This window comes from Ictidomys tridecemlineatus, chromosome X, assembly GCF_052094955.1.
Source record: "Ictidomys tridecemlineatus isolate mIctTri1 chromosome X, mIctTri1.hap1, whole genome shotgun sequence".
NCBI lineage: Eukaryota > Metazoa > Chordata > Mammalia > Rodentia > Sciuridae > Ictidomys > Ictidomys tridecemlineatus.
In genome coordinates, this window is record NC_135493.1 from 25,560,579 (window position 1) to 25,582,943 (window position 22,365).

At 34.5% G+C, this 22,365-nt stretch overlaps 1 protein-coding gene across 5 annotated transcripts in view; it reads left to right on the forward strand.

Annotated features, from left to right (window-relative positions):
* Tenm1 (teneurin transmembrane protein 1) overlaps positions 1 to 22,365 on the forward strand; it is a 780,422-nt gene that overhangs the window by 113,102 nt on the left and 644,955 nt on the right. For 3 of the 5 annotated variants that reach the window (XM_040285140.2, XM_005319330.4, XM_040285146.2), the window contains exon 3: positions 16,170 to 16,199. The exons of the other annotated variants lie outside the window; for them this stretch is intronic. The gene's annotated coding sequence lies outside the window, so the exon portion shown is untranslated. The remainder of the gene's footprint in view (positions 1 to 16,169; positions 16,200 to 22,365) is intronic. 5 annotated transcript variants of the gene reach the window in all.

Consider the following 22,365-nt stretch of genomic DNA (forward strand, 5'->3'; position numbering starts at 1 on the left):
TGGCTGTCTCTTAGGCTTTTATTGGCTGTGACAGTTTCTTGTTTTTAATGAATTTAGCCATTTTGAGGAGTACTGATTGGGAATCTTGTAGAATGCTACTCTGTTGCATATGTTTTGTGTTTTTATGATTAGACTGGGGTCAGAACAGCAATTATCAAGAATATAAGTAACAATAAGTGTTAGTGAGATGTAGGGAAAAAGGTACACTCATACATTGCTGGTGGCATTGAAAATTGTGTAACCATTATGGACAGCAGTATGGAGATTCCTCAGAAAATTTGGAATGGAGCCACCATTTGAACCAGCTATTCCACTCCTCAGTATACACCCAGAAGACATAAAATCAGCATCCTACAGTGACACAGCCATATCAATGTTTATAGCAGCACAATTCACAATAGCTAAGCTATAGAACCAACTGAGGTGCCCTTTGACAGATAAATAGATAAAGAGAATGTGGTACATATACACAATGGAATATTAATCAGCCATAAAGAAGAATGAAATTATGGTATTTGCTGGTAAATGGATGGAACTGGAGACTATCATGATAAGTGAAATAAGCCAATCCCCCAAAAAAAACCCAAAGGCTCAATATTCTCTCTGATATGCGGATGCTGACTCACAGTAGTGGGGGAAGGGGGACTGGGGGAAGAAGGAAAGGTTTATCAGAATGGACAGAGCAGAGTGGGGGACAGGTAGAGGGATGGGAATAGGAAAGGTAGTAGAATGAATCAGCCATAACTTTCCTATGTTCATATATGAATACACAACCAATGTAACTTCATATCATGTACAACCACAAAAATGGAAAGTTTTGCTCCATGTATATATGACATCAAAGTTTATTCTACTATCATGTATAACTAAAAAGAACAAATAAAAATTTTTAAAAAAGAAAAATCACATATAAAAATAATTAGACTGGTGTTCAGATTTTGGGGAGGAAGATCACAGAGGCATGAAATATGCTATTTACTTCATACCATATCCTGATAGAGATGATCTACATGTCAGTATTTTTGATGTTGGCCTTGGATCACCTGGCTTAGGTAGTATGTTTCAGATTTCTCCACTGGAAAGTTATTCTCTTCTTCCTCCTCCCACATTTCTACATAGTATTCTTTGGAAGGAAGGCATTATGTGCAACACAGTTAGAAGGGAGTTATACTCCATCTCTGTGAAGACAAAGTATCTACATAAATCATATGGACTACATCATAGTATATTTGTCTTTTCTCTATTTATTTACTTAACCATGCACTTATATCAGTATGGACCTATGAATATTAATTTTATACTTTGTATTCTAATCCAATACTACTTTATTTTTGTTCCTGCTTTAGCCTTTGGGAGTTCTTTCATTTGGTTCTTGTGTCCCTTTGACATATCTGTGCAATGTAGGGCTTTGAGGTTTTATTTGAGCAATTACTTTCTGTCATAACAGGATGTTCCCAGCTCATTTTGTGTATTTGCTTCTTTGTTTATAATCTCAATGATCATTATAGAAGCTGCTAGATTACAGATGACTAGACAACATTGAATAATGACTTAGAAAACCAGTGTGATCTCATGCCTTTACTAGTTTTTCATCTTTCTTCAGATTATAGACAATAAGAAATTTTCTTGTGTTTTACTTGCCAAATTTATCTGCTTTCTATATTAGAAAACTAAAATTTGTTGTTGATGGCTTTCATAAATTTACAAAGCTTTTAGTGGATTTTAGATTCACTGAATTGATACTTATCTTTAGAGGAAAATAGCTAATATGGTTGCACCCAGATAGCATAGGCATTAGTTATGATTATTGAAAAGTTAGAAGAGAACTAAAATTATTTTAGGAATATTTTATATTTTCTAAATAAATTATTTATGATCCATTTTAAGTAATTAAAAAGTTAAATAGGAGTATGAGCTAATAGTAACTGAAGTAAAGAAAGGCAATGGACACTGAAGATAGTAAATAAGGCAGTTCTTTTTAAAAAGTTTGTGTATTCTCCCTATGAATACAAATATTCTGTTACTTTACAATGATTCACATTAGAGGTGCTCGTGATATTACAATCTTCTCTCGTAAGGTCTGTCAGCATTTTCATTATAAATCTACTTTTCAAAGGCATATAATAGCTCCTCTAAAATTTCATTTGGGATTTAAAGTTGCCAAACACAATTGTAGACTGAAAATTTCTTTTGAAAATTTAATCAGAATCATTGTTTTTGTCTCAGTGCTTTGACTTGTGTGATAGCTGCTTTCTTTCTTCCTGTGTCTTGATAAATGGTCTCTCTCTCATCTGAGAATGATGACTTTTGAATGAGAACATGGCCTTAAATTCTCTGAGTTTGATGGGTAGTGTGTAATATCATAACTCTTTGATTCTGTGGCAGGCAACTTCTAGCAGTGAATGTGTTTCCTAAATGGCAATAAATGTTTCTTTTTCTTTTTTAATGGCCTATTAATATAGTCCCCATGGCTTATACTGTACCTCTCTGCTGATGTGCCAGTGACAGACAGATAGAAATTATAAGAAATTTATAGAGAGAATTTAAAGAATAAATATCTTTAAATTCAAGGAATAATATTATTAAGAAAAATGTAAGGCTTACATTTCATTGAATACTACCAAGATTCCATAAGGAGCATAAAGTAAAATTTCAAGAAAGTGGAAATATACACTGTGATCTTGATTAGGATGTCTGAATATTTTTAAATATGTTAGTTTTTCCAATTTAACTGGTTTATAGGCTGTAGGTATAGGACATTTCATATTAATTCATAGGTTTTATATAGATTCAACAAAAAATCTGTTCTCTTTTTAATTGATGATTCTGAGATTTATTTTGGAAGAATAAACAGATTATAAGAGTTATAATACATAGTAGTATGCTAAAGTGGTAAGAATGGAGAGGTGAATAAAATGAACCAGATTGCCTGGAAAAAATATTTTTTGTAATAAATGAAACAAGATGGGGCTGGGGATGTGGCTCAAGCGGTAGCGCGCTCGCCTGGCATGCGTGTGGTCCGGGTTCGATCCTCAGCACCACATACCAACAAAAATGTTGTGTCCGCCGAGAACTAAAAAATAAATATTAAAAATTCTCTCTCTCTCTCACTCTCTCTTAAAAAAAATTCTCTCTCTTTCTCTCTCTCTCTCTCTCTCTCTCTCTCTTAAAAGAAAAGAAACAAGATGGACAATAAGGAAAAGAAACATTTAATAAATAGTTCTTTGAAAATTTGTTGTTTTGGAGATAGAAATAAACCATAAAATCTCAGATTAAATTATTAAATCACTATGCATATAAATAAAATTTTGAAATATTTAAGAACTAAAGGTCTAAATTTTTAAAATAGAAACAAATAGAGTTGATTGTTGGTTTTTAAGGTGAGAAATCACCCTCAAATCATAAGTATATGGAAAAAATCACAACAAAATGATGCTGGATTTCAGTCAGTAAGAACCAATATTTTTTCTTAGCCAGAAAGCATCATTAGAATAAAAAATGCAAATCATAAACAGGGAAAATATACTAATTCACATAAAAAACCTACGGTCTATAATGTATGAATATCTCTTATAAATCAATTAAGAAAAAGATGAACATTTATACAGGAAAATGGCAAAGATATGACTAGGAAATTGGAAGGAAATACATATAGAAAATAAATATTTGAAAAATATAAATTAAAAGCAATTTTTGGCAAATCATATTCATAGAGATTAGAAATAAATTAAGTTCTTGTGAAGGTGCTGCGAGTCAGGTGTTCTCACAGACTTCCAGAGGAGTATAAATTAGTATAATCTTTCTGGAAAGTAAATAGTAATATGTTCAAGGAGTCTTAAAAGCTATTAAACTTTAACCCAAGAGTCTTCTATAGTGAAAATTATTAAGAAGAAATAACCAGGTTGTGGATGAATATCCATATGCAAAATCATTTTACTAATGATAATCATCTTACTAATGATGTAAGACTGAAAAAATCTAGATGCCAACAATATGGAAACACTAAAAGCATAGTACATCTATTATGATAGAATAATGAGGGTATTTACAATCATCTTGTATACAAGGTTTTAGTTGTCATTAGAGTAGATAACTTTCTTTTCTGCATATTGCATCATTGACTCTGTTCAAATTAAAATGAGAGATAGGAATTTTAATTAACGAGACCTCACAGAATTTCCCAAACTCTAAAGCATCACTATATCATGGTTTCCTATTGGCTCCTTTGGCCTGGGAAAGAATGGTACTTTTTTAAGGTATGAAATTATACTTGCCAATTGCTTAGAGAACCTAACCCTAAAATGACTTCAGAAATTATATGCAAGCAATAAACTCAAGTTCCATTCCAAAATAGTCATATAAAAAGGTTGACCATTCACTTTTCTGAAATTCTCTCCTATTGACTTCTGGGTCAGTACTTACTCTCTCCTGGTCACTTACCAGGAGACGTCATTTGTTTCTAATTGATCCTCCGATATCTTCCTAGTATGATGTGGGAAGTAGCATGTAAGTCTCTCAAACAGCTGTCAACCAATCAAAATGGCTGTGCTTTGGGTTAAGACACCTAATGCTTCATTATGTTAAGACATCTAATTCATCATTATATGGTATAGTGAACTTGGGGTCAGACAGTCTACATCTCTGCTGCTGGTTAGTTGAGTGGCTATGGAAAAATTACTTTACCTCTCTGAGCCTTTGTTGTTGCAGGTTAAGAGGTGAAAACCATATAAAACACTTAGTTATGAAACACTTAGTATATAGTAGGCTGTTAAAATGGTAGCTATTACTATTATTACTATTATGTATTATATGGGAGAGCAGTTGTTTTAGTCAAATTTTTTGCCCATATGACCAAAAGACTTGACAAGAACAGATAGAGGAGGAAAATTTTACTTGGTGCTCATAGTTTCAGAAGTCTCAGCCAACAGACAGTCAACTCAATAACTCTGGCCCAAGGTGAGGCAAAACATCAGGGTAGAAAGTGTGTTGCGGAGAAAGCTACTCAGAATGACCATCAGGAAGCAGAGAGAGGTGTGCTTACCAGGGACAAAATATAAACCCCAAACACATACCCCCAGTGATCCACCTACTCCAGCCATACCCTACCTTCTTACAGTTACCACCCAGTTGATTTCTATTAATGGATTAATGCACTGATTAGGTTAAAACTCTTATAACCCAATCATTTCATCTCTAGACCTTCTTTCATTGTCTCACACATGAACTTTTTGGGGACCCCTCATATATAAACCATAGCACCAGTGAATTTTTAAATAAAATGGTATTGTTTTTAGGGAAACGTATGTTTTAAATGTATCTTTTTTCATTGTAAATGGACACAATACCTTTATTGTATTTATTTATTTTTATGCGGTGCTGAGGATGGAACCCAGGACCTCACATGTACAAGGCAAACACACTACCACTGACCCCCGACCCCAACCCAAGAAAATGTATTAATAGTTAGTGCTACCAGTGGGACACAGTATTAGCCAAACTAAGTATGTAAGGCATAAAGGAAAGAAGTAGTTCTCAGGAGACTCTTTAATCAAGGTTACTCTTATAGACCAAGCTTTATACACTGCTCTATCCCTACCACATAGCACAGGTCCCAGCAGATAGTAGTGCTCAATAGAGATTTATTGAATGGATGGATAAATAGATGAATGGATATCTGAGGTTCAAGGAATCACAACCCTTGGTAGTTGGGAGGCAATGTGAAGAAATCTAGTGCATGTGCATCAAGAAAAGATGTAAGTATGGAGAAGAGAAGGGAGGGGAAGAGTGATATAAAGGGAGCTAGAAAGGCATTAAAAAGACACCTCACAACCCTTTGAGCTACAATCATTTGTGTCTTTTATATTGTTTAGAACCCTGTTTTCACACCCAGCTAAAAAACAGTTGATACCACATGATAAGAAAGTTCCTGTGGTCTTACTTATGGGCTTGAGAATACCCTCTTTTACTTGTATGATCCTAGTAAAACTCAGCAACAAAATGACAAGGTAGTGACTACTCCTGGGAGCTATTTCTGAAGTCTATGGAGATCCAGAATCTAGGCTAGCAGGGCAATGGGACCATGGCTATAGTGACCTATTTTTCTAGCCCTAAATTGGGACACATGATCTGACCAAATTTTTTTCCAATATATGGATGGATTCATGTTAACAATCTCAAGAGATACCTGTATCTCCCTTAAATGATTTTTACCATTATTGGAAATAATAAGTTCTCTGAAATTAGGGCTGTTCTAAAAAAGATAGAAGCATATGGTTGCCATGGTTTTGGGAATCTTTTTAAATATGAGTTGTTTTTTTTTTTAACTTTCAAAATTTTGGTAATCTCATGGATGATAGATGTACTTGTGCACACACACAAATGCATACACACATAGTGTAGGAAGTTTTGTCAGGATTTCAGATTTTTTAAAATTGCTTTTGTTTTTTAAATACATGACAGTGAAATGCATCACAATTCTTTTTACACATATAGAACACAATTTTTCATATTTCTGTTTGTATATAAAGTATGTTCACAGCAATTCATGTCTTCATGCATGTACTTTGGATAATGATGTCTAACTCATTCCACCATCATTCCTAACCCCTTGCCCCCTCCCTTCCCCTTCCACCCCTTTGCCCTATCTAGAGTTCATCTATTCCTCCGATGCTCTCTCTCCCTACCCCACTATGAGTCAGTCACCTTATATCAGAGAAAACATTCACCATTTATTTTGGGAGGATTGGCTAACTTCACTTAGTATTATCTTTTCCAAAGCCATCCATTTACCTGCAAATACCATGATTTTATTCTCTCTTATTGCTGAGTAATATTCCATTGGGTATATATGCCACATTTTTAATCCATTCATATATTTTTTTCCATAGTCATGATCAGGGTACAGAAGTCCTAGTAAAAGAATGGAGGGACATATTGCAGGTTTAGGGATAGTAAAGGAGCAGAGATGAGTAGCTGTGGTTTAGGTATAGTTGGTCAATAAGAGTACAATCTAGAATCTAGAGTCCATGAATTAGGGAATAAAAACAGGACTAGAAAAAAAAGGATTAATCAGCTGGACGCAGTAGCACACATCTGTAATCCCATCAGCTCAGAGACTGAGGCAGGAGGATCATGAGTTCAAAGCCAGCCTGGGCAACAGTGAGGTGCTAAGCAACCTGGTGAGATCCTGTCTCCAAATAAAATACAAAAACTGGCTGGGGATGTGGCTCAGTGCCAAGTTCACCTGAGTTCAATCCCTGGTACAAAAAAAAAAAGAAAGAAAAAAAGAATGATTGAAGTATGACAATTATTTATGCTACATAAATAAGCCACGACATAGATGCGATTTTTTTTTCAGTGGGAAACTGATTTTCGTGGAAAGATTTCAGGAGTTGTTGGGCTTTATGAAAGAGCCAAAGTACACATATTCAGTTGGCTTGAAAGGGAACCAAATATAGGAGGTTACAAAGATAAAATTGGTGTCCAACAACACTATTCATTCAGTCAACAAAGTTTTTGGTGTGTCTACCATGTGCCAGATAGTATTCCAGGCACCAGAATAAATCAGATTGCTCAAGTTTTTGCTGTTATGGAACTTGCATTCTAATGGCAAGATAAACAATAAATGAATAAAAACACATATATAATGTGTTAGATAGTGATACATACTATAAAGAAAAGACAACCAAGACAAGAAGATAAACAATGGTGTAGTACAGCTTGGGCATTATTTTAGCTATGATAGTCAAGAGCCTTCTCTCTGAGGAGATAACACTTAAACAGACTTTAATAAATGCAGGAGCTGGTGATACAAAATCTGTATGGAAGGAGATAGCATTTCAAAGAGATTAATAAGTGAATATCAGTTCCTGAGTTGAAAATAAGTTTTATTATTAAAAGAACAAAGAGCAAGCCAGTGTGGTTGGATCTTAGTAATTTAGGGAGGAAAGTACCAGTTTGTGTGGAGCACTATAGATAGGCCATTTTGAGATATTCATTTTATGTTAAGTATGATGGAATGCCTTTGGAGTCTTTCTTACAGAAGAATCAAGTGACACAATTTATATTTTAACATGATTATGCTGGCTGCTAGGTAAAACAAGATTTTATAGAGTCAGGAATTGAAACAGTGTGGCCATTTAAGAGCTTATTACTAAAATCCAGATGCAGCCCAATGAGGCCGTGGCTGAGGATGGGTGTGGTGGAGGTGGGGAGGAGTGACTACATTCAGAATGCATTTTGAAAGTAAACTGGATATATATTTTGTATTGTAGAGTTATAAGGTTAGGAAGTTGAGAAACAGATTTGTGATATGTTACATTTCAATCTTCTATACTGTGACCAAACATATTAGGAGTAAGCAGCTTATTATCTGAGTATAAAGTTCAGGACATGGTTAGGATTAAAGTAATAATTTGAAGAGTGAACACATATCATTTAAACTATTGAACAAGATAAGGTAATCTAGGGAATGAATGTGGAAAAGAGGTCCAAAAGACACACAGAGAATCCCATAGACATTGCTGTCACCAAGACAGTCGAGAAATAATTTTGAGTGCTTATTATATGCTAAGCATTGTTCTAAGACCTGAGAATATAATAGAGACCAAATAGATAAATTGATGCCCTAATAGAGCTTAGAATACAAAATTACATGACTGATAAGAGGATCAATGCAAAAGTATAGCAGAGAATAATGGGTTAAAATGTTGAGTTTTTCAAATAATAAAAGAACCCTAATAATCATTAAATCAATATGCTCTATTGGAGCCAATAGGACAGAGAAAATGATCATGGGATTAGTGGTTGGAATGGGGAAGCAGGAGAGGATAAGAGCCAGGAATACCTCCAGGGGTGGGGTTAGACGCTACTGTGATACATATATACCAGCAAAATTGGAATCTTGGATAGGCATTTTGAGCCTATTGGGGAAATGTCTTTCTCTGAGTAGATACAGAAGTGGCATAAAAGAAAGCCTAGAGTTACAAGTCAAGGAAATACCAGAAAGGCAGAAAATGATTATCAGCTAATGATGCAGAGGCAGAAATGAATGACTTTATATTTGACACTGTTAGCTGTGTAACTTAGGTAATTTTTTCTTTCTGAATCTCAATTTTCTCACCTGCAAAATTGGGCAGGGGGAAGTATAGGCTATACCTCACAGATATCTGGTATATACAAAACACTAAATAAATGTTAGCTTATAATAATACCAATTCTGATGATGATAATAAAGTTTGAGAATCTTCCACATCTGGGGCACAATGGGTCATGTAAGGTGAATATTTACTCTCAAGGTACAGAGAAAAGAAGTAGGGTTAACGAGGCTCATAAGTAAACTTTGTCAATCAGAAACTTTGATGCATGCTTTTGAACTTTGCATTTGCTATGTAAATATGACTGACTTTCTGTTTGAATTTTGTAAGTTTTGTTAATATCACCCTTTTGTTTTTCATGACATATTGGTTAAGATCTTTTCATATAACCCTCAGATAAGAGATATAAAATATTTAGTTCATCTGGGAATCTTGTCATGTCTAGAGAAGTGCTTCTTGAACCTTAATGAGAACAGAAGCTTCCAGGTGATGCTTCCATACACCAAACGTTGAGTAGCACGGAGCTAGGAGGCCTATCTAGAGAGCACTAGAAAAAAATAGCAGATTTGGGGCAATCAGTGACTTGAGTCACAAAAAAAATGAGACTGACTCCTGCCTCTCATTTTGACCTCAAGGGGTTGTCTTACATTACACCCAGTATAAAGAGAATATTTGGTTAGTGAGTTATAAAGTTAAAAAAGCAGGAGTGCTGCATGTTTCCTCCAGCCTCCATATTGTCCTGAAACAGATGTGAGTGCACATCTGTCTACTACAAAGAGAGCTTCTGAGGAAAGTCTCCATGGAGCAATATATCTTGCTTTTATCATTTTCCTCTTTATGATGTTTTCTTTTCTCAATCCCTTGAAAAATCACATAATGGGATTTTATTGTAGCCTGTTTGAATGGATAGGACAATGGAGAAATAATGTAGTCAAGAAAGTGTTCCCACAACCAGAAGAAGTTTATCTGAGGAATGTTTGTGGCAGAATGTAACAAACATTAGAAATGAAATTTGGACAAGATGAAAAATCATTTGATATCAATCATATATTGTTTATCAGAAATACTTGTAATATACAGAAACATTTTCATTATGATTTATTGAGATTAAAAATGTGGCTTTCAAATATACTGTTCCAATATGACCAGCATATTTTATTGCAAAAATAGTCCTTCCTCAAGACTTTGATAAATGCAGATTGAAACAGACAGTGTATCCAGATGCTACTGAATACCCTCAGATATCTTGCTTTTCAGCAAGTAAACCAGAAATTGATGGTGACAGTGTTTCTGGTTTGTTGACTTTTTCAAAAAACTGTGATCCACCCTTTTTATGAATGAAATGTTCAGTTTCATTTGCTTATTTTAGATGCATTTATTATCTTTATATCTTACTCAGTCTTTCATTGCTGTTTAAATTCATTTAGTATTCAAGCTGCAAGACTTTTTTGGTATTTTGTCTCTATTTGATTGATTAATACCAGAGGCAGTATAGTAAGGTTTTGAGACCATGAGCTTTAGAGACACACTGGTATCCTGACTCTATTACTTGTGTGACTTTGGAGAACTAATTTAAACCCCTGGTGTCAGTTTCTTTATCTGTAAAATAGAATAATAGTAGTCCTTACTTACAGAGTTTGTGTGGATAATAAATGAATCAGTACATGTAAAATAACCAAAATTGTGGCTTGCATAGTTGAGAACACTTACCAAGCATTCAAAATTTATTGACTGATCTTATTAATGATGCATGGTAAACCATTTCCTATCAGTGTCCATGTTTATCTCCTCAGCCAGACTGCAAACACATTTTAAGTATGAGAGCAGTATCTTTATTTTCTGTATATTTTCTTTGAACATTTATTACTTCTCTAAAGTTTGCCATCATCACTATGGATTTGGTTTGCAGATGCAACTACCAAGAGGTGCATTATAAATACAAAAATGGAAGCTGCAATTAAGAAAAACTGCCACCAATAAGCAGTAAGTAATGAGCTAGGGTAAACGGAAAGCATATATTTTACCAATAATTAATACTAATTATAATAACACCTATTTATCAAGCACCTATTTTTCTGTATTGGAGACTTTATATCATCACTTTTATTCTTCACAGCAATTCTATTAGGAAACTGAAACTCAGAGGTTTAGTAACACAAACTGATTCTAATAGCAAACATGAAACTGCTTCATCCTTTTTTAAAAAATATTTTTTAATTGTAGATGGACACAATACCTTTATTTTATTTATTTATTTTTATGTGGTGCTGAGAATCAAACCCAGTGCCTCACACGTGCTAGGCAAGCGCTCTACCACTGAGCCACAACCCCAGTCCCCTTTTTAAAAATTTTTGAAATGGGATTTGTAGTTAAAGCTGATAAATTGTGTTAACATAACAGTTCTGCTTCTCACAAACCATGTGACAACTTTGAATTCAGAGCCCTTATTTTTACAGAAAGATACTTTAAATCTAAAACTAAAGCTTCTTTCTAAGAGACTTCATCCTCTGCCATTTCCCTGCTAGACTGCTTTTCCTTCCTCCAGAACCACATGAGTTGATCACTTCCTCCAAATCCTCTAGTCACTACCAACCTAAGACTGTGCATCCTCTCTTATGCCTCAGGATTTGTCCTCCTTTCCTCTGTAGGTTTGAGTTATGATAATGCATTTCTGATTTTCCATGCAGTGAGAAATAATGCAAATATGAAAGCATTGTCTTTCTCTATCTGTTTAAACACTAGGGCTATCACATTTTAATTAGTAAGTACTACTCTGAAGCAGTGGTGTAGAATAGAAAGAGAATGATCAATACTGCTGGTTCAAGTCCAGATGTACTATAATGAGCATCTTAGACATAAACAAGATAAGTTCACTTGATTTATAGGTTTAGAATTGGCGTATTATTAAGCCACTAATAATCTCCTTGTTCTAGTTTGCCTGGGGACCAATAATGTCAACAGATTCCCCTCTCTCCCCTATCACTTCTGTTTTGTCCTATTGTGAAGTGTGTATGGGAGGAGAAAGTGATTGAGGTAGGAGTAGAAATCGTGTTATGTCAGACAGCAGGAGGATCTATGAATGTCCTTTTTAGTCTGAAGCATTCTTTACATGGGAATACGTGTTGCCTTATATTATCTCAGTCACCTGAATCATAGGGGTCTTTAAGGTTTTGATTACAATTCCTTCATTCTTTGCTTTTCTTCCAATTTGAGTATCATTTGCAAACTAGAAAATGTTTTCAATATCCTCATCCAAATAATTACATTCATATAAAAATCTGGTAATGAAACATTAGAGCTCAGGGCTTAATTGCTGAAAAATCAACCCTTGGAGCTAGAAAATTCAGTTAAGGTTCCATGGCAACAGGATCTATTATTAACTGTATAAATGTTATCTAATAACATTTTGAAATTAAGATGCTAGTTTAGGTACTTTCAGGACTATATATAAGGGAAGGTGCTGTTTAAAAACAAAATATCTTGTTTAAATAGTTTCTCTGGATGAAAATTTTGGAAAACTTCCAGTTTCTTCAATTATTTTATTGCTTATCAAATTTAATGCTCATTTTTCTATCAGTTAATGAGAAAATGCTCCATTGCTTTTGAAATACGACAGCTTAATGTCCATGAGTTGTATTTATGCCTTCCCTATTTTTAAGGAAAAAATCAACAGAAAAGAAAAATGAAATCAAACTTAATGAAGTAGGAAAGCTGTATACTAAGGATGTATCCTAAGGAGGGATCTGGAAGAACAAATTATCCTATGAAGAAAGGAGTTCTAGATACGAAAAATATTCTTGAAACTTTTAAAGTAGGATATGGATTCCAAAGACATTTCAGGACAAGTTAAAGACATTGTACACTTATAACAAAAATATGAAAATTATTTCATATTAATAAAATAAATGTAAAAAGGTGATAAAACAGTTTTTGGTAGGCAAATCATTAATGTCAAGGCAGAAATGATTGTTTATTGAAATCACTAGATGCATTACTGAGAACTTGTAAATGCACTGGGAAGAAGATTCAGGAGTAGGAAGCAGTGATGAGATTTTCTTGGGGAGGGCATGGGAAAAAAATGGAGACATTTTCTCATCTAAACACTGTTCATATTGCTGATAGCAAAACAACGGCTCAGGGTTGGACAGCAACTCCAAGTTCAGATAAAATGCAAAGATATAAAAGACTACATCATGCAGACCATATTCATGTTGCTGGAACAATGCTAAGTAAAGGAGAGGTTGTTATGGGGTGAGGTGATGCTAGAATGTGATGGAGCTACAACTGCTGATGCTATGTTGTTACTAAAGGAAAAGACAAAAATGACCTTTACTAGATTAGAGATTTGTGTTAATCATAAGGAATGATTTTCACTGACTATGAAAACAACATTGAGCTCTTAATTTTTCTGCTGTACTTTTTTTTACTACAGTACTTTTGGGACTGACAAATAGTGAAAGGAAATATACACTCTATGCTGTCCAATAGCTTATACTTTAGTTGAAGAGAGAATATATTCATTTTGAGGTGTAATATAAAAATAAGGAAATTGATTATGTGGAAAAACAGGGATGTAAGCAAAAAATCAAATGAAAATTCTAGAATCATTTCAGTGAAGAGGGACCCAGGATTAGTGACAAGAAAATGTGGAAATTCTGCAAGCTATGGAGTCAAACAGATTAGGTTCTAATGCAGACTTTGATATTTATCGGCTGTGCAGTTTTGCTAAGCCTCTCTTTAACTGTACAACTAGTAAAAGAATAGCTAACCTGTAGGGTTTCTGGGAAAATTGTTAATAATACATGTAAGGATATGGGGTCTCTTTGGGGAGTAGTGTAAATATTCAAAAATTGGTTGTGGTAATGGTTGCACAACTCTGTGAATATATTAAAATCCACTGAATGTTCATTTAAAAAAGATGAATTGTAAGGTTGTATACACATGTATATTTCAATAAATCTGTTATGAAAAAAGTTAAAGAAAATCACTGTATGAAAAATTTACCTTTTGATTGAGCAATTCCTCTCCTATTACAAAAGTAATAACATGCTTCCACACAGAAGTTATAATCCAATGTTAATAGCAGTATTGCTCCTAATAGCTGAAAAATTACCACAATCCATATATCCAACAACTGATGAATGGATAAACAAAATATAGTATATTCAGATAATGGAATATTATTTGGCCACAAAAAAGAATGAAGTTTTGATATGTGCTATAACATGAATGAATCTGCAAGTGATTATTCTACGTAAAAGAAAACAGATACAAAATAGGATCATAAGATCCCATTCATGTGAAAAGTTCTGAAAAGGCAAGCCTAAAGAGACAGAAAATAGGTGAACGATTGCCAAGGGCTGGAGGTTGGAACAGGGACTACAAATGAGCTCAAGGGATGTTTTAGGGCTGGCATTAATATTACATTATTGGTTTGTGGTTTGTTGCAAAACTCAATACATTAAAATTATTAAATTGTAGATTTTAAATGGGTGAATTTTAATGGCATTCTGATTATATCTTAAAGGTATACTGGATTGTAAGCAAGAAGTAATATATACTTAACAAATGGTAGCTTTTTATCATTGTTGAAACAATCATGGAAGGTTTTCTGAAGGAACTGAATTTTTTTAATGATAGGTGATGGGTAGAGTTTGGGTAGATAATGAGGAAATGGGGATAAGAAGAACAAATGATAGGGAAATAATATGACCTCAAGTGAGAAATAAGGATGATGTTAATTTGTGTTGCTATAGAACTTGCTAAAGTAGGTAGTCTGTACTAGGGGATGTTGGGAATATTGGGAGATAATAAATTGTTGGAATCAGACCTGAGACTAGAAAAGTACTAGTAGGACATAGTTGACATGTTGCCATTGATGATTAGGTAGAAATTAGGATGTTTGAGTGATATATGCCTCGGTGATAGAGTTAAAAAATGTATCCTGTGGAGGAGTAATGATGCTAGGAATAGAGCTATTCTGGCTGAAGATGGAAGTCAATAATCCAAATCATTTAGAGGCCAAGTTGGGAAGAACTTGGTTAGTAGGATGTGATGTGCTGTATTATGGCAGGTACCCAAGCAGTAATTTATGTAAGATCAATTTTACATCTGAACAACAACAAAAGGGCCAGCATGAGGAGGAAAAGCCCAGAAGGTCCAGCTTGGGTGTCTGTCAGGTAAATATAGTATTGTGGAGCCATGTATGTGAAAAGAATGGTGATACCACTGGCTATCTTTTTTTCTGATGGTTGGTGGAATCATAAGCTCTGACTAAGCTGCCTTCTAGTCTTATGAGTTATTTAAGTAAGCAGACCTGTCAACATTATGCCCTCCGGCTTTTGAAAAAACTTCAGTGAGGTCAATGGGAGAAATGTTTCTGAATGTGTTCTCGAAGTTGTGTCGAATTTTCAAGATTTCACACCCAACTTGAAACAAATATTTACAGTGCTTAATCTAAGTGTTGTGATAAGATCATGACCTTTTCAGAAATACCTTTGATGTCAATCCTAATTCTGCTAAATTCTATCTGACAGAGTAAGAATGAAACATTATAAGCTAGTTTGTCAAGCATCTCAGTAATCTGTTGTGGCAATAATCTGCTCTAACTCAGCTCTGTAGTGATGGGCCTAGTGAATAATGTAGCTTGACTTGGAAGGAACTTATTAAGTGTTTGACCATTGATAAATGAAGGGAAAACGCACTAGGTAGACCTTGAAGTGATAAACTGGACAGGAACCTTGGCAGACATTAGTGCCTCCTGCCTACTATCATACCATGATTTATTTTGAAAATGATGACTGCTCATTTTCTTACCCACATCCCCATAATGCCACAGGAAAAGCAGTGTTGACAATCAACAGACACAGTAATGAAAAATATTGCAGGTTACTCCTATTTTGAGTTTTAATCACCATTGTAAAAGTGAAAAATGCTCATAAAGGATTAGCCTTGTGAAAGCCCATTTTCCTTAGATAACTTTTCTGATGTATAAATTTTAAAACTATGCTATCATTTTTGATAATATAAGCATAAAAGATCAAGAAAATTGAAATTGCATTTTTATTTTTTCAGGTACACTTTATGATTGGCCATAACGGCAAAGTAAGTATGTGATATTTTTTAGTTGATCATCCATTAAGTTTTAGAATGCTTTTAATCTCTTCTCTATCAATGTATCCTATTTCCCCAAAGATCACAGACACTACAGTTCACAAACTGAAAAAAATGGGATTATTGTGTCTTTATTGCTTTTCTTAAGATTTTCATAAATTATCAGGTTTCTTTCTTTCTGGTAAAATTTACTTCTATGTCCACATAGATTATTGAGTGCTTAGGGGATTGGCAACATGCATCATGCTGATTTTCCTTTCTTATGATTTTGTGCTTCAATGTGATACACAATGTTTGATATGAAATATGTGCTATTTTATAAATTAGTAAATCATAAATTCCTATTGAGACTTGTTTACCACAAGTATCCTTTTTTTTGTCCAGGTTAAATTTTATCTTTTAATCTTTGAAGCCTCTTTTTAAAGATAGCCTCTCAATATAAATAACAAGGCAAATGGATAAGATCTCCCTCTGAAACAACAAAAAAAGACTATACACAATATTGTTATGTGAACAAAACATAGCTTTCATTTTGTTCAAACCCAAATAAAGTAAAAAACCAAGGGGCCATGACAAATTCCATCAGACCCAAAGGGTTTAACAATTGCAATTCTTCCTTGAACTTCTGAAGATTTCCTGTTCACTACAGCCCTCAAAACTTGTAATACTTCTGGGTGTGGTGGAGCATGCCTATAATCCCAGGGGCAGTAGGCTGAAGAGGAGGATTGCACATTCAAGGCCAGCCTCAGGAACTTAGTGAGGTCCTAAGCAACTCAGCGAGACCTTGTCTCAAATTAAAATAAACAAAAAGGCTTGGGATGTATTTCAGTGGTAAAGTGTCCCTGGGTTCAATCCCTAATCCAAAAAAATAAATAAATAAAATAAAACAGAACTCGTAATACTACAAAAAAATACCCCTTAATACTACAATCCTAAACCTTGCCTCATGATAGTCCCTGTGTGATCAATTCGTTTACCAAGAATTACAATTTTTAAAAAATAAAGTGAGAAGTTATTAGTTTGATAACACAAAGCAGCCTTTCATGTCTTGATCCCCAACAGGTACTCTTATAAATTACTGACAAATTACAGTAGATGGCAATTCATGTACTGCTGCCACTGATAGATAAATCTATGTCATATTATTCTGGCTTTTATTGTCTCTTAAAACATCGTCAGATTGATTTTAGAGTAGCAAGAATATAAAATAAATACACAAGATACCTTTCCAATAAAGGAGAGGAAAACCAGCCTTCTTTGTGCCTGAGAATTCTACAATCAAAAGGGAATAACATTTCTGAGTACTTCTTGTTTCAGTACAAAAATTGTGTATCTGTTTCCTACTTGAGTATACAGAATACAGAGCCAATTTTTTGTATAAGAAAAAATCACAGGATCCAGAAAAACTCAATATTTTCATCCAACGATTGTCCTAACAAGGTATACGATCTTAAACATGGCATCTAAGTTCCCTGTGCCTTAGTTTCTACCTCTATGAAATTAGATGGTTGAATTTGATGACCTTCAATATCACTTTTAGTTCTAATATCCTTTAGTTTAAGAGGATAAATGCAGGGCTGGGCCTGTAGCTCAGTGGCAGAGTGCTTGCCTAGCATGTGTGAGGCACAGGATTTGATCCTTAGTATCACATAAAAAAATAAAATAAAATAAAAATAAAGGAATGTTGTTCATCTACAACTACAAAAATATTTTTTAAGAAAAATATGATAAATGCCCACAACCCTCTATGTACCATACAGATAATTATGAATATAATTTATGTGGCTTGACAGCAATGCATGAGTACAGAGATAACAAGTTTTTGAAGATCAAAAGAAGGAATGTGGCTACTGAGGCAGATTAATATAGTAACTAATATTTGTGTTAATACACTCAAATATTATTCATTCAAAAATATTTATGAATACCTGAGTGTCATATCAGTGGTAGGTATTGAGGTGAAGATGAAATATTCTTTTTTTCTTCACACATAGGAGTGCATGACCTGGACACACTTGGATCTGTAAAATAGAAAAGTCTTGATTAATACTCAGGGAAGGGGATGTTAATTGAGACTTTTTAAAATTAAGTGGCACATTTTTTTCAGTCTTTGTGGTTGAAATGTTTTATAAAACTGTAGTCTATTTTGGACTAAGGTTATGGCTCAGTGGTAGAGTGCTTGCCTAGCAGGAGTGAGGCACTGGATTCAGTCATCAGCATCACACAAAAATAAAATAAAGGCATGTGTCCACCTACAACTAAAAATTTTTTTAAATGTAGTCTATTTTATTATCTTAATGACTACAGTTTAGTGAACATAATTGGATTTTACTTTAGTTTTTGGAATATTTTTTCAGAGTCTCAAATTCATTATTCCCAAATCAGTTTTTGTTGTGCTGTAAAAGTAGATTGAAATGAATCTCTTCTGGCAGCAGATCACTTCTTGGGAGATTAATTTGTTTTTCTTTCAGTAAATCCAAGATATCTTCTTGCTTAGTCACGATGTTTCTTTTTCTCATAAAAGTTGAGTATAGCAGCCAGACACGGTGGCACACATCTGTGATCCAAGTGCCTCAGGAGGCTGAGACAGGAGGATAGAGAGTTCAAAGCCAGCCTCAGCAACTTAGCAGGGTCCTTAAGCAACTCAGCAAGACCCTGTCTCTAAATAAAATAGGGCTGGGGACTTGGCTCAGTGGTCAAGGGCCCCTGAGCTCAATCACTGGTACAAAAAAAAATGAGTATAGCACATGAAATACAGTGTCTCATTAGTTGAGCTTCAGTTAATTAAGATTTTGCTGTATGTAAGATCTTAATTAGTAACAGAGATTTAACTTCTTTTTTAGGAAGTATTATGCTCAGTTTTTAATGTGAGAATTGGTTAGGAACATCCACTGGCTACATGATGGTATTTAAAAGAGACCAACCAGTAAGGTGGAGGTGAAGCATTTAATATGAATAATAGTGAAATGAGGTTAAATTATTTGTAATGAAGAAAAAATGATGAAAGGGAAATAATATCTATTTGACAAGCTCTTTTGTAGAAGAATGAATAGAATGCCCAGTTTGGAAATGACCAAAAGTTTATCTGGTCTAATTTTTCTCATTTCATGGATATTCACAGAGTATTTGAATACCTTCTTTTAGGGACTAGGAATATCTGGAGAACTTCTAGAGCAACCATTTCATTCATGACTGCCCTAGTTAGCCTATTTCATATGGAGCTCAAATCTGTCAAATAGTTCGAGATATAAGGGTACATCTAACTCCTTTCCACACCATGATCCTTTAGATATTTAAACACAGTTTATCATGATCTCTTTTGTTATAGTTTTTAAATTCCTGAATCTTGTCCAGAAAGTAGAGCTAGTACCAAGATTACTCTCCTGCTCAAAAACTACTTTCTATAGCCCAAAAGATAATGTGAAAGTCTTTTATCATGGCATTTAAAGCTCTGCCTGCCTTTGACCTTGATTTTCATTATTTCTCCCATGGAGGCTACAATCCACCTACCCTGAACCTTTCTTTTTCATTAATAAGTCATTCATTTTGCCTTCATTCATGCTTTGCTGATGTTTTTCTTCTTCTCTAATACCCTGCTTTTCCTTCTGAGACTAGTGAACTTTTAAGTAATTAAATCTTTAAGGCCCTGGCCAAATGTTCTATCTTTTGTTAAATTTTCATAGAGTTTTCTCCAAACTTATTTCCTCCACACAGAAAAAAATTCCCAATGTTTCTTTAACCCCCCCCCCTTTTTTGGTACCAGGGATTGAACTCAGGGTCACTCAACCACTGAGCCACATCCCCAGCCCTATTTTGTATTTTATTTAGAGGCAGGGTCTCACTGAGTTGCTTAGGGCCTCACCTTTGCTGAGGCTGGCTTTGAATTCACAATCCTCCTGCCTCAATCTCCTGAGGCCCTGGGATTACAGGTGTCTGCCACCATGCCGAGTGTTTCCTTAACTCTTGATTATTATGGCCCATGCCTCTATTAAATCATTTCAAATATTTTATCACATTTCATTTTTGTCTGTTAGCCCAGATAGAAGGCGAACTCTTGATTTTCAGTACCAAATTTGGTTTATATTTTCCCCTAAATTTAACATATTTGAAAAAGTTAATATAGAAATGATATTTATAATACCTTATTCATTGGTCATAAACTCTGTTCATCGATTTCATGGGAGGTTACCTACCTTTACCTGTCTGAAAAGTGATGACCTTTTAAATCTTTCCATCCATAACTTCATTTATTATACTTCCATCATATACCTTTCTTCTTAGCATTCGTCTTTCCAGGTTGAAGAAACATAAATTCTTTTTTTTCTGTTCCTTATTTCACTATTTTTTCCTGGATTTTTTTCCTTATCTATCAAGGAACAGTACCTTAAGCAGATCTAATTGGGGAGCAAGTGGCAACTGGTAGCATAATTCATTCCATCTGAAAAATCCTAGACTTTATCATACCACCATTCCTACTTCTTTTCATTCTGGCCTGCTTTTCCCAGAACAGTTTATAATTCTCACTGAATCACATAACTGTTGTGATTATTTCCAAGTCAGTGGTTTATTATTGATTTGTATTTCTTTGCTCAAAAATGCAAATCAGAGAGTGTTTTACATAAACTATGTGCATTTCAGTGTATGATACTAGAATGTTAGTTCTTACTTCTGCTTTGAACATGTGTCTTTCACAGCATTTCAGGTCAATTCTGAATTAACTTTTTACTGGGATCTTAGAAAATTATAGGATGTTTCAGAGCCAACTCTTATTCTTACAAGAAAAGGAAGGGAAGGGTCAGAAGGAGAATATAAAGGGTTGAATTGTATCTAAAGTAATTTCTTTAGGTAAAAGTTTGAAAATAAAAACAACCCCATTCTGAAACAAAAAGCAAAACCAAGAAGCAATCACTAGGCTGTGATTGTAGTTTAGTGATAGAACATGTGCCTAGCATGTGTGAGGCACTGGCTTCAATTTTCAGCACCACATATAAATGAATAAATAAATAAATAAATAAAATCTCCATTGACAACTAAAAAATATTTTTAAAAATATAACAAAAAGAAGCAATCAGCTACAGAAGCCACTCCATATGGTAGCAGCATTAAGAAAGTTATGTGTGCTATCTAGTTCAGCTACGACAGAAGTTTGCCTGCCTCACCAATATTCTTTTTGAGTTTTCTCTTTGATAACTGAATTTGAGCTACTAAAAGCCCAGAAAGATGACATAATAGATCAATGAAACCCCAAAAAATTATGAGCAGAAATTAATTTTAAAAAATAGAGGGGGGGCTGGGGATGTGGCTCAAGTGGTAGCGCGCTCGCCTGGCATGCATGCGGCCCGGGTTCGATCCTCAGCACCACATACCAACAAAGATGTTGTGTCCGCCAAGAACTAAAAAATAAATATTAAAAATTCTCTCTCTCTCTCTCTCTCTCTCTCTCTCTCTCTCTCTCTCTCTCTCCCTCTCTCCCTCTCTCCCTCTCTCCCTCTCTCCTCTCTCCCTCTCTCTTTAAAAAAAATAGAGGGGAGCAAGAGGAAAAAGTTTCATTACTAAACCATGTACTCACCCTCCCCATCAACAAAGAGCATTTCAAATTCTTTCCCTTGGAGTTTCTGGTGAAATTTCCCTTACCCAAAAGGCTCCAGTATAATAAAGTGAAATCTATTTGAGCACCAATGTTATTTTGGGTGTAAATGGTCTAAAATGCTTGGGAAGCTACTCCTATCATTGGATTTTTGATAAGGTTGGATTTTTCCCAAGATGACTTGATGCAGAATCTAAGGAAAATTAACCCTTTCCTTGGGAGTGTTGAAACAAGAGCGAGCTGTTAATATTTGTTGTTCATCTCTGCAAACCAATATTCTCATATGGTAAAAAGTGAGCAGTGATTCTCTGAGCTACCATTTCTGTTTCTGAGAAAAACTGCATTTGAAAATCACTGAAAATGAAGCATTTGAAGCATTTCAGCCTTAAATTCTATGTGTATAAATAGTATATCTTTGGGTATTTCACTTTTGTCATATGCCAAGTATTTTTGCCTTTAAATAAATGACACATTTTACCTCAAGTATGTAAATTGAATTAAAAAAATTAGAAGGTGCCATTGTGATTTGAAGAATCCTTGCTTGGGGAAGGTCAGAATAGGAGGTCCTAG